The sequence below is a fragment of the Palaemon carinicauda genome, chromosome 23 (assembly GCF_036898095.1).
Source record: "Palaemon carinicauda isolate YSFRI2023 chromosome 23, ASM3689809v2, whole genome shotgun sequence".
NCBI classification, from domain to species: Eukaryota; Metazoa; Arthropoda; class Malacostraca; order Decapoda; family Palaemonidae; genus Palaemon; species Palaemon carinicauda.
Genome location: NC_090747.1, coordinates 106,603,760 through 106,612,314, shown reverse-complemented (window position 1 = coordinate 106,612,314; position 8,555 = coordinate 106,603,760). Strand labels below are relative to the sequence as shown.

The following is an 8,555-nucleotide window of genomic DNA, read 5'->3' as shown; positions in this document are numbered from 1 at the left end:
GGTTACCCTACATATTCTGCATACAATTCATCTTAACATGTCTATCCTTTTTCTTCAAGATCCCTACTTAGCTTCCTTAAATCTTTTGCCCAATCATGCTACTTTTCTTGCTTCACCTGTTCTCTCACCCAACTATCATTCTTATTGACATCCATTGTCCCTGCTTCCTGGTAATCATCTAAAAGTCCCTATTACATAGCTTGCCTCTCTTCACTATCGCCATTCAGTGGTGTACCATCTTAAGCATCAACCATTTCACACTTATGAATCATTTTCATGTTCTATATATCCATATCTAATAATAATAATAATAATAATAATAATAATAATAATAATAATAATAATAATAATAATAATAATAATAATAATTAACATCTTTGCTCCAACTTCTCGTATCCCTCCGTCAATAACGATATTGAATAGCAACACATTCATAACTCGCCCTAGCGTCAAACAAATTTTACACTAAACTAGATACTCTCCCATCTACTTTTATTACTTTTCTCACCCTTTACTTAGCCAATTTACCTATTCTATCATAAAAATTTTTCTGGTTTCCTGTATGCCTCATAAAGAGTTTTATGTCACTTTCAAATTTTCAAACACTTGTTTGTTTTACTAGTACTTTACCCTTACAGTCTCTTCCTAGTCTAACAGCACACTGTTTATTCCCTTTTCGTTACTCTGCAACACTTTCATGTTCAAAAATATTTAGAATACTCCGTTCTTGGGATATTGGATAAAATTACCCACTTTATCCTTTTTAGTCCTTTTTATCATATTTACTTTTAAAGAATGAAACGAATATCCTCCCATATCGAAATTCATCAATTAATCAGCCCAGTAAACTATTTCAAGTGAATTCATTTTAAGACATTGCAGTTACAGAATAATTTTAGGGTACGGGAGGGAAACCTGTCGTTGAAAGCAAATTAAAATGGACCCAGGACTGTGAACCCTGCATTCTGTTAATCTCTTTCATTTATATTTACTGTTTAATGCATAGCATGAAAGTGCAAAGTCAATAAATATTTAACCACGCACACGCAACCTATATAATATATATATATATATATATATATATATATATATATATATATATATATGTATATATATATATATATATATATATATATATATATATATATATATCATACATACATACACACACATTTATTATACTGTATATACACACATATATAACATAATATGGAGTTCCTCTAAAATATGTAAATTGGATTAAGTTTGTACATGAGCATAGCAAATGCAAAGTTAATGTTAATGGAGTCCTATCAAATAGATTTCCAGTGAACAGTGGAGTACTCCAAGGGAATGTGTTGTCACCGATGTTGTTTATCCTCCTCATGGATTTTGTATTGCATAGAGCAGTTGGGGATGGCGGAGAAGGATTGGACAGGATTGGCAAAAGGAAATTAGCGGACAGTATGCTGATGACGCTGTCCTTATCAGCAAAACGCCAAAGGACTAGCAAAGCTTGCTTACCAGAATGCATGAAATATCACATGAGTTTGGGCTCAAGATAGATAGAAGAAAGACAGAGATGATCAGAACGGAATATGCAACAGAAGATGAAATATCATTGGAAAGAAGAAGAATTAATGATGCGGAATCATTTAAATATTTAGGAACTATGGTCGCTAATACAGGGTCTTTGGAATTGGAGTTTGATGAAAGAGTGAAAAAAGAAAATCAAACAATGGCTGGGTTAAATAAAATTTAAAAATCAAATCGCCTGAAATTACATATAAAAATCAGGCTATATAAAAGTTTAGTGAGATCGGTGTTACTGAATGGACATGAGTCGTGGTATGACAATGAAACAATATCCAATAGATTTTGTAGATTTGTGAACAAAGCCCTCAGAAGAATATTAGGAGTTAAATGGCAGGAGGCAAATAGAATAGAAACTATAAGAGAAATTACTCAAGTGCCATACGTGGATGAGATCATGGTAAGGGGTAGATGGAGATGGTTCGGGCAGCTCTTCGCACTCCCCAAGAGAGATTAATTCACCAAACTTTCAACTGGGCTCCACAAGGCACTAGACGAGTTGGAAGACCCAATCCTACATGACTGAGGATTATGAAGCGTGAAGTAGGAGATGATGAATGGAGAAATATTGATTTAAACGCTCAAGATAGAGACGACTGGGGAAATCCAACTGAGGCCCTTTGCGTCCTTAGACAAAGGAGTATATATATATATATATATATATATATATATATATATATATATATATATATATCCCAGGAAGTTCTGGTCCCATTCACAACAGGGTGGACTGATGGGCGGTAGGCTGGAAGCAATCCACGACCTTATAAAGTTCTAAACTTAAGCCGAGTGTTTTATCACTCAGGCTTGTGCCGACATTGGCTGATTGTACCTTTGATAGGGGGGAGAGGTTTATATACATCTATCTATCTATCTATATATTTATCTATCTACCTCTCTCTCTCTCTCTCTCTCTCTCTCTCTATATATATGTATATATATATATATATATATATATATATATATATAGAGAGAGAGAGAGAGAGAGAGAGAGAGAGAGAGAGAGAGAGAGAGAGAGAGAGAGAGAGAGAAAAAACGAAAATATGTCCCGAAATCGTTACCAAGGCAAGGGACACCCCTCTAATGCTTCCAGGTAGTTGAACATTATTTGCCGTATGTATCCTCAGAGGCATTCCTCAAGTATACATAGGAGAAGAGAAGTGATCCTTATGTCAACAAATGATGCCACGTCGGCTTCGGTGTGTGTGTGTGTGTGTGTGTGTGTACTCATCAGGTCTACTCTCAGGACTTCACTATTACCTTTGTGCACATAGGCTCGCGCTAATGTGTACTGAGATGAACCTATACAAAGTGGTATGAAGGGGCTGTTGAATAAGGGGTGTCCCTGGGGACAGAACTACCTAAAGAGTCGGGGGTGACTGTATATAAAGTATTTGGCGATTTAACAGACATTAAAATTCAGAAGATGGGTATTTAGAATAAAAGAATGGGTCCCTCGACATTGGAAAAGAAGCATGGGAAGGAAGAGAAGACGATGGATTGACGAGCATAGAAGGACCATAAACAGACGGGAGTGGAAGGACATGTTTGAGGCCTTTATCCTGCAGTGGACTAGTTACGGCTGATGATGATGATGATGATTATGAATATTCACCAGATGATAAACAAATATAAAATATATATATATATATAAAAAACATTTGTTAATGTCATTAAAATTTCTTGTACACGACATTTCATTCCGTATCCGTCCAATATTTCCTTTTAGGCCTACTCAGTTGCCCCAATCTTCGAACAAATGTAACTAGCAACAACGTGGGGCCCATGTGATGAAAAAGAAAGAAAAAAAAATAAGAAAAGAAGCGTTCTTCCTGCCGGCGTGTGTCCCGTCGTCATCTTGAGTGAGCCTAGCCGTACAGGAAGTCATATATTATCATTGATTCTCCCACTTGGGTTTAAGCAGCAGTTACACTTGTACGAAGACTATCGCTTGAATTTCGAGATAACTTGGCTGCACCACGCAGGGGGAGGGGGGAGGAGGCGGTTGAAGTCAGGGTGGATATGGGGGCGTTCTGCTCACACAAAATAATTGAGTGAATTTACTCACGGGCACAGAAGCGTTTATACAATGTTAGAAGACTATTCCATTCATACGGCGAGAGGGGGAACATAAGACGATAGCATTCGGAACATAGACCATGCTATGGGTGATAGGGTTGGGGGAGGGGGCAAGATGAGGGGGGAAGGAGAGAGGGGTAACGTTGCCGCTCTTCCTTGTTCGTACAGATTTGATGTGGTGATAAAGTTTCTTAAATTATGCAGCGTTTTTCTTTGAAGTATATAACATCCGTTTTTTAACCCTCGCCAATGTTGAAAATTTAAAAGAAATGTCGTTGCTTGCTATTATCTAATGAATATGTTCATCTACATTCCCCTCCTGCTATTCATCTATTTTGGTTTATTCTACCAGAGGCACACACGCACGCACACACACACACGTAGGTAAGAATTAATACTTCCCATTTGGAGGTATTTAGGAAGTAAGAAAATCTCATGGCATTCTTCTAGATCTGATTTCAAATAGATAATTTCCTATAGGTACCCATTATCCAAGTTTTAATCTTATTGAATATAAGATTATACCATGATATTAACAATGATAATGATGTTAATGGAAACACACGCACTATATGATTATATGTGTTTATGTATACATACATACATACATACGTATGTACGTAGCAAGTATTAAGCATGCAATCAACTTTCAATAAAAGCAACAACGATGCTTCATACTAGGCAGAATAGGGGAACAAAAATAACACTAAGCAACGCCCATTCATCCTTCTTCTGCCATCCACGGCCTAGTCAGCCATAACCGCATACAATATAGAATAATTCCTTTTAATTCCTTTCATGGCCGTGGCATTTAGTTTCTATCAAATGTATTCTCTAGAGCCATTTAACTCCCATCTGTTTGAATCCGCGTCTGATAGGATAAGAGCGCAAGAGAGATTTCATTCTGCGTCCCAATTTCTCTCTTTGTTTGTATGGGTCGTGTTTTCTTTTTTCATCGTTCGAGTTGGGTCATGTTTATCGTTCGCTCGTTACTTCACGGCCTCCACGTTGCCATATTTCATTGAATGTTCGGGCTGAGCTCGGCCGACTGCCAGAAATTATTACAGTTGTGAAAGTAAGGGAATCGCTACAAATTTATGCTTGGCATTCTACATGGAAACAACTAGCGCATGCGTAGTAGATAATGAATATGCCAAAAATGTAAATGGCTAGATTATAGTTTACGTCGATTTGTAAGTTTAAACTTTTTCTCCTATTTAATGCATGATGCTCATGATGACTGAGCTACAATTTTTGCTTGTAGTTCTTGATGCGGAAATATTTATGTCATGCGCACACAAACACAAGAGAGAGAGAGAGAGAGAGAGAGAGAGAGAGAGAGAGAGAGAGAGAGAGAGAGAGAGAGAGAGATGGATATTAAATGATTACTCCGCAATGTAAACTAGCATTAGAGTTGACATTTATAGCACAAGTCGTTTAACAGGCAAGGACGACAGCCATGAATGGGAGGAGGTGGCGCTTCTTGGTGAAGCTTCTTTTGTCACATCCATACGATTGTTCGGTTCTTCTTGTTCTTTTTGTTCTTCTTGTTCTTCTTTAACGATGCTGCGGGCTTATTCTAATATATATTCTAAAACGTAAGATTCAATTTCATCAACTTTATCTACTATTATTGATGAAAAATAACTACTTCATCTTCGACTGAATAATAGAATTTTCTGATATAGAAATTTCTTCTTCAATAATTTAAAATTCTTTGTTAATATAATTTTCAGCTTTTAGATTTTATTTTGATGCGGGAATACCTCATTCATAATTCTCTAAAAATAGAAACAGAATTTACCAAAAAAAAAAAAAAAAAAAAAAAAAATATCACAGTAACATAGCCAGAGCCTCCGAGATTCAAATACATTAAATCATGGAAACCCAAAACCGTTTCAACAGACCTTTTGTAAATGACTGGTCTCTCTCAAGTCTAGACTCTAGACGGACTCAACAAAAGGCCTCAAAATACAACCCCCAGCTCCATTGAGGTCTAAACGACATGACACGCAAACTGATGATGGCATTTAATATGCGTAAAATAACCTTCATTGCCACAGACCCTAGTCTCACAAAAAAAAAAAAAAAAAAAAAAAAAAAAAAAAAAAAAAAAAAAAAAATAAGAATAAAGACATCCGGATTAGGCATATGTATATGATTTTCTCCTGCGTGACCCCAAAAGGGGTTTCCGTAGTAATATGCAAAATGCACAAGCTGTCTGGTAGAATTGAACATGACGCGTGTGGGATGGAGATGGAGACAAGTGGGCGTTATCATTTTTCTTTTCTCTCTTCTTATTTTTCTGGTCCATGTGCTTGTATGTGTCACTATTTCAGTCAGTCATTCTGTCTGTTGTGTTCATTTTAATTTCATGTCCTTTATTGCTGTCATTCCTGTCTTTATCTCAACTCTTTTTTTTTTTTTTTTGTGAGTCTTTGTTCGATACATACCGTAACTGGTGTTCTTGTCCTTTGAAGGTCGAGATATTGTTTATCCTCTTTTATAAATATCGTGACTATCTCCCTAAAAACCCTTTCAATCTTCTATCTATTGCATCAACTATTTCCCTCTATTCTTTGTTCGTTACGTCTACCCTTCAAATGATCCCAACAACATCAACTGTCTAAAAGCTGTCTGTCTATATTAAAATCTCTGCGATTTCTATCTTTTAACTATTGCAATAACTAGTTCCATCTATTCTCTGTTCGTTACGTCTGTCCTTCAAACGAATCCAACATCAACTGTCTAAAAGCTGTGTCTGTCTATATTAAAATCTGTTTGGGGATTTCATTCACCACTTCCTTTCAGCCAGACAGCCTTTCTGTCTGTCTTTACTCTATGTCGGATGTATCTTCCGTCTTCCTCAACTGGTAGCCATGACATGGATACGGTTGTTAATCGACGCAACAGCCTCGAAAGGGTGGCATTTTACATAAGACTTTAACAACGTATAATTTGTTGCCAGCGAATGACAAGGCATCATACCGAAGGGGATGTGCGCCGAGCGCCTCCCCGTTTAAGGATTCGTTGAATCTTTGCGAGGAGAATTGCCAATTTTCTGCTACTGTTTTCACGAGAGAGAGAGAGAGAGAGAGAGAGAGAGAGAGAGAGAGAGAGAGAGAGAGAGAGAGCCACATTTCTTTATGAATTATTCTATTGAGAGATGAGTTATGTATACTCAAGGAATGAAGGGTAAATTCTGAAATAGTCTTACAGTTTCTATGCATCACAATTGGCAACAGTGATGTAATTTTTAAGTTTTGACTTGGGGTTGGAAATATACGTTAGGAAGAAGAAATCATCACATTAATTCAGTGAGCAAAATTTTTATCCTATGGTAAAGTACGAATCAAAAGATGTCTTCAACTATGTCTTAAGATTAATCAGAACAGAGACTGATAACAGCAAATAAGTTAATTATCACGGAAGCTAATTGCTACATCGTAAAACTAGACGGGCACTCAGTAGAGCACAGACCTCGGCTGTGGCAGCTTATTTCTCGACCTTTTGCTTGACCTTGACCTTTGACCTTAACATGTATTAATTGACGTGGATTTTCCTACACTTGAATATAAACCAAGTTTGAAGTCTCTGTGACAACGATGTCCAAACTTATGGCTGATAGCTTGAATTGGACATTTTGCTTGACCGTGACCTTGCCCTTCAAAAATTTAATAATTTCCAGCTTTTTAAATAACAGTTAATCCTTGTAAGTTTAATTACTCTACGGTTCAAATTGTCGAGTGACAGGAAGCTGTTCACAAACAAACACTCACACAAACACACAAACAGGGGGTAAAACATATCCTCCTTTCAATTTGGTGATTAAAATAAATTGAAGACTCTGTGATCATCTGTATCATACGTGACTTGAAAATGAAAATAACGACTGAAATGAGTACAGAAGAAGGAACAGTTCACAATCAATTAACCAGCCCGAAATTTCATGGTACTGACACTTACCTTAAGATCTTAATAATTATGAAGAACTTTAAAAACTCGGCTTCACTTACCTTAGGAGTTTCATAATCAGAACATTATAAACTCAAATAAGCTGCTTCAATCTTGATCGGGATTGCTCGTCTTGGCTGGGTGAGATGCCGAATATCCATGGACGTCAGGTTCATCTGGTAAAAAAAAAAATATTATTATTATTATTATTATTATTATTATTATTATCATTATTATTATTACTTGCTAAGCTACAACCCCAGTTGGAAAAGCAAGATGCTACAAGCCCAGGGGCCCCAACAGGGAAAATAGCCCAGTGAAGAAAGGAAACACGGAAAAATAAAATATTCTAAGAACAGTAACATCTAAAATAAATATTTCCTATATTAACTATAAAAACTTTAACTAAACAAGAAGAAGAGAAATTAGATAGAATATTGTGCCCGAGTGTGCCCTCAAGCAAGAGAAATGGGACGAGTAGTCAATTTTAGTAATAAATTCACAAAGATTAAGTTGAAATAAAAAGGAAAATTATCTTCGATCACCATATTTATGATTAATAAAGATTGAATATCCAAGTCACGTTTCATTCACTTGGGAATTTAAATAAAAAGAGGGATAAAACCTGAGGATAAACAGTTATCGGTTTATATGCAATAGTTAGATAAAAGTAAATCAGGTACAATCAACAATACAAACAAAATGACGAAATGAGAAATTTTTAGTATGTACTACGAAATTCTTTTCTGTTAAGAATAACAGTTGACGATATTTTAGATTTTTCGTGTCTGATGAGAGTCAACATAGGAACAAGAATTCTCGAAAATCTCATTCAGGAAAGGAATACATAGCTGAGAATGAATTTGTGCTCTTGCGAGACAATAGAGCAGTTTTTTTTTTTTTTTTTTTTTTTTAAGATCATAAGTAGCCTACTATACTCAATTTTTTTA

At 36.0% G+C, this 8,555-nt stretch overlaps 1 long non-coding RNA gene across 2 annotated transcripts in view; it reads right to left on the bottom strand.

Moving 5' to 3' along the window:
• LOC137617355 (uncharacterized) overlaps window positions 1-7,783 on the bottom strand; it is a 63,151-nt gene extending 55,368 nt beyond the window's left edge. For both annotated transcript variants that reach the window (XR_011039636.1, XR_011039637.1), the window contains exon 1: window positions 7,668-7,783. This is a non-coding gene — a long non-coding RNA (uncharacterized lncRNA). The remainder of the gene's footprint in view (window positions 1-7,667) is intronic.
• Between the last annotated feature and the right edge of the window lie 772 nt (window positions 7,784-8,555).